This window comes from Balaenoptera physalus (assembly GCF_965194825.1).
Source record: "Balaenoptera physalus genome assembly, chromosome: 11".
NCBI lineage: Eukaryota > Metazoa > Chordata > Mammalia > Artiodactyla > Balaenopteridae > Balaenoptera > Balaenoptera physalus.
Window position 1 is genome coordinate 54,225,943 of NC_138896.1, and position 7,295 is coordinate 54,233,237.

The window sequence follows — 7,295 nt, forward strand, 5'->3', positions numbered from 1 at the left end:
GTTTCAATTTCATTACTTGTGATAAGTCTGTTTATATTTTCTAATTCTTTCTGGTTCAGTCTTGGAAAATTGTACCTTTCTAAGAATTTGTCCACTTCTTCATGGTTGTCCATTTTATTGGCATATAGTTGTTTGTAGTAGTGTCTGATAATCCTTTGTATTCCTGCAGTGTCAGTTGTGATTTCTCCTTTTTCGTTTCTAATTTTATTGATTTGCATCCTCTCCCTTTTTATCTTGATGAGTCTGGCTAATGGTTTATCAATTTTGTTTATCTTCTCAAAGAACAAGGTTTTAGTTTTATTGATCTTTGCTATTGTTTTCTTTGTTTCTATTTCATTTATTTCTGCTCTGATCTTTAATGATTTCTTTTCTTCTACTGAGTTTGGGTTTTCTTTGTTCTTCTTTCTCTAGTTGTTTTAAGTGTAGGTTTAGATTGTTTATTTGAGATTTTTCTTGTTTCTTGAGGTGAGATTGAATTGCTATAAACGTCCCTCTTAGAACTGCTTTTGCTGCATCCCATAGGTTTTGGGTCGTCGTGTCTCCATTGTCATTTGTTTCTATGTATTTTTTTATTTCTTCTTCGATTTCTTCAGTGATCTCTTGCTTATTTAGTAGCACACTGTTTAGCCTCCATGTATTTGTGTGTTTTACAGTTTTTTTCCTGTAATTGATTTCCAATCTCATAGCATTGTGGTCAGAAAAGAAACTTGATACAATTTCAATTTTCTTAAATTTTCCGAGGCTTGATTTGTGACCAAGATGTGATCTATCCTGGAGAATGTTCCATGTGCACTTGAGAAGAAAGTGTATTCTGCCACTTTTGGGTGGAATGTTCTATAAATATCAATTAGATTTATCTGGTCTACTGTGTCTTTTAAAGCTTGTGTTTCCTTATTTATTTTCTATTTGGATGATCTGTCCATGGTGTAAGTGGGGTGTTAAAGTGCCCTACTATTATTGTGCTACTGTCGATTTCTCCCTTCATGGTTGTTAGCATTTGCTTTATGTATTGAGGTGCTCCTATGTTGAGTGCATAAACATTTATAATTGTTATATCTTCTTCTTGGATTGATCATTTGAACATCATGTAGCGTCTCTCTTATCTCTTGTACCAGTTTTTATTTTAAAGTCTATTTTATCTCATATGAGTATTGCTACTCCAGCTTTATTTTGATTTCCATTTGCATGGAATATCTTTTTCCATCCCCTCACTTTCAGTCTGTGTGTGTCCCTAGGTCTGAAGTGGGTCTCTTGTAGACAGCATATATATGGGTCTTGTTTTTGTATCCATTCAGCCAGTCTTGTCTTTTGGTTGGGGCATTTAATCCATTTACATTTAAGGTAATTATTGATATGTATGTTCCTATTACCATTTTCTTAATTGTTTTGGGTTTGTTTTTGTGGATCTTTTTCTTCTCTTGTGTTTCCTGCTTAGAGAAGGTTCTGTAGCATTTGTTGTAAAACTGGTTTGGTGGTGCTGAATTCTCTTAGCTTTTGCTTGTCTGAAAAGCTTTTGACTTCTCCATCGAATCTGAATGAGATCCTTGCTGCATAGAGTAATCTTGGTTGTAGGTTTTTCTCTTTCATCACTTTAAGTATATCCTGCCACTCCCTTCTGGCCTTCAGAGTTTCTGCTGAAAAATCAGCTGATAACCTTATGGGGATTCCTTTGTATGTTATTTTTTGTTTTGCCTTGCTGCTTTGAATATTTTTTCTTTGAATTTAATTTTTGTTAGTTTGACTAATATGTGTCTTGGTGTGTTTTTCCTAGGGTTTATCCTGTATGGGACTCTCTGTGATCCCTGGACTTGATTGACTATTTCCTTTCCCATGTTAGGGAAGTTTTCAACTATAATCTCTTTAAATATTTCCTCAGACCCTTCCTTTTTCTCTTCTTCTTCTGGTACCCCTATAATTCAAATGTTGGTGAGTTTAGTGTTGTCCCAGAGGTCTCTGAGATTGTCTTCAATTCTTTTCATTCTTTTTCTTTATTCTGCTCCTTGGCAGTTATTTCCATCATTTTGTCTTCCAGCACACTTATTCGTTCTTCTGCCTCAGTTATTCTGTTACTGATTCCTTCTAGTGTATTTTTCATTTCAGTTATTGTGTTGTTCATCTCTGTTTGTTTGTTCTTACTTCTTTTAGATCTTTGTTAAACATTTCTTGTATTTTCTCAATCCGTGCTTCCATTCTATTTCTGAGATTCTGGATCATCTTTACTATCATGACTCTGAATTCTTTTTCAGGTAGATTGCCTATTTCCTCTTCATTTATTTGGTCTTGTAGGTTTTTACCCTGCTCCTTTTCTCTGACATATTTTTTTGCTGTCATTATTATTATTATTTTTTTTTGAGTGGGATTGTGTTCCTGTCTTACTGGTTGTTTGGCCTGAGGCTTCCAACACTGGGGTTTGTAGGCTATTGGGTAGAGCTGGGTCTTGGTGCTGAGATGAGGAACTCTGTGAGACCTCACTCCGATGAATATTCCCTGAGGTCTGAGGTTCTCTGTTAGTCCAGTGGTTCGGAATCAGAGCTCCCACTGCAGGATCTTCAGCCCAACCCCGGGCTCCTGAACCAAGATCCCACAAGCTGTGTGGGGTGGCAAAAAAAAAATGAAAAAGAACAATAACAATGTAAAAAATAAAATTAGACTAGGAAACTAACAGATATGTTAGAAAGACTATAAAGATAAAAATATAGATGAGTCAACAACCAGAAAGTACATCAGTACCACAACAGTAAAAAAAGAGGAGGAGGGAAAATTTAAAAAAAAGGGGGGGAGGCCTTGGCTGTGGAGTGCGGAGCCTAAGCAAGGGTGAGGTCTGGGTGGTAGGCAGGGCCAATACTCAGGACCCACAGGCTGGAAAACGCCCTGGGGGCTGTGGGGGGTGGGGCTTAGGCTGAAGGACCAGAAGGGGCTCAGGCATGCTCCCCACCCCTGGTCTCAGAGGGAAGGGGACCTCACCTGGGAGCCCAGCAGACTTCCTGGGCTTGAGTGGGGGTGGCAAACGCCCTCCTCTCCTCTCCTGCTCCTCCAGTCTGGGCAGGGCCCTCCCACCAGCCTCTCCTGATCTCTCTGGCCTCCCTCCTACGCCCCCAGAACCAATGCAGCCGAGGGGAAGGGGGGACCTTGGAGGGCAGGGGACCAGCTTGGGAGCTCAGCAGGCTCCACGGGCCTGAGTGGGTGGGGCTATCGCTCTCCACTCCTCTCCCGCTCTTCCTGGATGGCTCCTCCCACCTGCCTCTCCTGATCTCCCTGGCCTCAGGGGCACCGATCCTGTGTGGCCTCCACTTTTCCTCCCCCCTCAGTCTCCCTACATCCTACCAGTTCACTTTGGAGTTCCTCCCATCTCCCTGGGCATCAGAGTCCCCCACCAGTGGCCGGCAGGTGCCATAGTTTTGGGGAGACGCTAACTCTGCGTCTTCCCACACCACCATCTTGACTGCACCTCCAACTTATTTATTTTATAACTGGAAGTTTGTACCTCTTAATCCACTTCAAATATTTCACCCAATCCCCACCCCACCCTTCTAGTAACCACCCGTTTGTTCTCTGTATCTGTGAGTCTGTTTCTGTCTTGTTTTGTTGTTCTGGTTTTAGATTTCACATATAAGTGAAATCTCATGATATTTGTCTTTTTCTGTCTTATTTCACTTAACCTAATACCCTGAAATGGACATACTGCAAATGACAAGATTTCATCTTTTTATGAATAATATTTATATATATGTATCTTAGAGTTTTAAAGTAATTCTAGAAAACTTCATTATATGATTTTCTAGCCCTAAACAAATCAGAAGGGAATTAAGAAATAAATGTCAGTACTATTCAAGTCAGGCATACTGTCACAGGAAAGTAGGGAGTAATGATAAAAATCCTCTAGAAAAATCAACCAGTGTCTAGAGGACACAGATGCTGGGTTGCCCAGGACACCTCTGCGGCCCTGGAGCACCTGGTTCTGCAGGATCTGAAGCTTCTAAACTTTCAGGGACTTTCTTTTAAAAAAGAATACAAATATAAAGTACACAATTAGGTATAAAAATGAATATTTATTTCCAGTGAGGAGTCGCACACACACCCCCTCAATTATCAGAGTTCTGCTGAGTTAAGTCCCTTCTGGGATTTGTTGGCAATTTATTTTCTAGCTTTAAAGTTCATTTAAAAAAAATTTTATTCTATATTTTTATTTTATATTGGGGTATAGTTGATTAACATGTTGTGTTAATTTCAGGTGTACGGCTGAGTGATTCAGTTATACATATACATGTATCTATTAGTTTTCAAATTCTTTTCCCATTTAGGTTATCACAAAATATTGAGCAGAGTTCCCTGTGCTATGCAGTAGGTCCTTGTTGGTTATCTATTTTATATACAGTAGTATGTATATTTGTGTTCTGCAACAAATTCAAACCAGGAACTTCAACTTTGGACATGGAGAGTGAATGTCCAGATGGGGACAGCATGGACGGATCAAGCAGTGGGGCCAGGCTTTCTTCTGCCTTCAGTGGTGCTCACAGTGACCTGCCTCACAATCATCACAGTGGCCACAGGCACCCTGATCCCTTTGTGTCAGTCTGACCCAAGTGTGAAAACTGCATTCTCATGGACTCCCTAATTAAACTAAAAAGGGTGTATAATTAATACCACAGAAAAACAAACAGGAAAAATTATAAGTATTTAAAAAGGCATGGACCTTACAATGAACCCTTTTCTGACCACCCCACCCCCCCACTGCCCAGCTGATGAGTTTTATTCTAGTTCTCCAGCTTAGGCTGCTGCACCCCAGCTCCAAAGAACCCTGCCTACACCGGGGCGGCAATAAACATGGCAGTGGTTCAGAATTGGGGCTCTGAAGGGAAATCACTCACGTTCAAATCCACGGTCTCTTGCTTATGGGCTGTGTGACCTTGGACAAGTTACTTCACTCCTCTGTGCCTCAGTTTGCCTGCTGATATTAGTGGAATTGTGGAGAATATGTGAGATTGTATTTGATAACCATTTAGGATGGAGCCTGGCACACAGACGTGTTCGAAAAATGGTAACTATTATTTTTCCCTGGGGACACTGATCTCAGTTCAGGTTCTGAGGATGTGTGTGCCCCTCAGGTGACTGGCAATACAGATGATCATACTTTTTAAGCACAACCCCCCCTCTGGCCCCCACTCCATCCCCCCTACCTACAGGAGGCAGGCTTCTCCCTAGTACAGCTCTACTCTGATCATAATACTGTAGCTATAGAACAAGTGCAAATCCAAACGAGACTCATAGACCCATACGAGGAGGCCTGTTCTCCTGCAGCTTTCTGCACCTCTTGTCCTTTCTGGATAGGAATTTACTTACCTGCTCATGGTTGGTGTCCTGAATTCATTGCAGGAAAACAGCTTCCTCCTGGGCTTTCACCACACAGCACACTTCCCACCTGGTTGATGGAAAAGGACATGGATGTCTTCCCTGGCCCGGGTCCTATAGCCAGGGTGGCCTGGAAGCCACACACCTGAGAACTGAGCACGAGGAAGTGAGTCCCCAGTGTCTCTCTCCCACCCTGTGAAACAGTGTCACAGGGTCCTGAGCTGCAGGGGACACCTGTCCCTGGAGGCAAAGTGAAGCCGGGAGGACAGGCTTGGAGCCATCCTTTCCTCACACACAGAAGAGAGCTCCAGGCGTCTTTCCTGGTGCCATGACTCAGGAAACCATTTGCAGCATTTACTTACGTCACAGGATGAGATTATGGATCACGTGTGATGTTTCGCCCCATTTTCCCAAAACTGTGACTCAGAGGCATCACTGAAAACAAAAGCCCCGGAGCCTTGCCTTCGAGAAGCTGCAGGGGCGGCTACCTGCCTCCCCAGGACTTGCCAGGGGAGCCATAGCAGGGCCACCCCTCAGTCCATGCAGCCCAGTGCACCCAGAAGGGGCCGGGGGAGGGGGAGGAGGGCTTGCCTTCTCGGGGGAGAGGAGTGAAGTGATCTTGCCCCTCCTCCTCCTACTTCAATACCCTAAACCCGAGTGTGTGAGGACCCGAGAGGGGCCCCTGTGATGGTTGGACCGCTGACATTTACTCTCCGCGAGGCCACCAGACCTGCAGGCCTGTGCATGAGCCACCCGGGTGGGGGAGGGCAGACTGTGGGAGAGAGGCAGTGGGTGGGGCTGTCAGGCCTCCGCACCCAGCATCCTCCACCACACCCCACGCTCCTGCTCCAGGGAGATGAGGAAGAAACATTTACACACCCAAAGAGATGGCTGGGAGGGAAGGGGAGGTGGATGGTGACGGCCTTGCACGAGACCACCACAGCCCGGCCAGGGGTGCTCTCCATCTGACCAGTGCCGGGGGTCTGCCAGGAAGAGCGGTTGAACTTCCAGAGGGACCACTCATGTCCTGGAGAACTTACCCCTAGGTGCTCCTGTCAGCAGGGCCCATTGGAGCTCAGAGGTATAAGAGCCAGGGCAAAGGATGACGACCCCTCCCCAAGCAGACCCCCTCTCCCCACACCTGGCCCCACATTTTACTACTCTCTGGTGGACCCCTAAGTCTACTGTGCTGGAGGTGGTGAGGAGTTAGGATGATTGAGAAGGAGGAGGAATCGTTTGAGTCAGAGATGAGACTGAAGTTTTAAACAAGCAAGACTGAATTTTAAAACCAAAATAGGTCATTTTACAAAGGAAAGTAAAAGGCTACATTGTTAAGTGGGGCACTCAAAATCCAGCACAGTCATTTGAAATTATGGGGAAAGTATATCATGGTTGAAACTCTTCAAAATACCAGGTACAGGTATCATTCTTCCCCCATCTCCCAGTCACCAAAAAGATAGAAGGTAATTTCTGATAAAACCACAGCTTCAAAGAAGGGAATATATATAACTGTATTGTAACAAGAGCTGCTGACTAAAGAAAATAGCGTTTGGACCCTTAACATGTAGCACAGAGCTCCCATCAGCCTATGGCATCCACTGTCTAGCAGGAGAAAAAAAAAAAAAAGCTATGGTTCACGAAGAGAAATAAACAAACTTTTCCCAGGCCCTGAGTTCTCAGAATTTACCACCAGACTCTTGCTTATTGTAAAGAAGCTTCCTCACAGCTGTTTGTACAGGAAATGCAAAGACATTTCCCATGTGACTTTGGTAGAAGGCCCAGTCAACAACAACAGTCCTGAAAGCATAGGCCCGGCCCTTCCCCGCGGTCCCCTCACCAGGGCTACCCGACACACCCGTGCTGTCCCGGCTGGACCACATGATGGTTCCTCACAGAGGAGCCCCTGGGCACCAAGCGAGCCTCCCATCCCTAGTGATGCACTCTGC

At 44.2% G+C, this 7,295-nt stretch overlaps 1 long non-coding RNA gene across 1 annotated transcript; it reads right to left on the reverse strand.

The window, feature by feature from the left end:
• Positions 1–552: 552 nt before the first annotated feature.
• LOC309638338 lies at positions 553–6,260 on the reverse strand. Its single transcript, XR_014251084.1, has 3 exons — positions 5,341–6,260; positions 4,869–4,948; positions 553–4,620 (listed from the first exon to the last, which is right to left on the reverse strand). It is a non-coding gene; the product is annotated as an uncharacterized lncRNA (long non-coding RNA).
• Between the last annotated feature and the right edge of the window lie 1,035 nt (positions 6,261–7,295).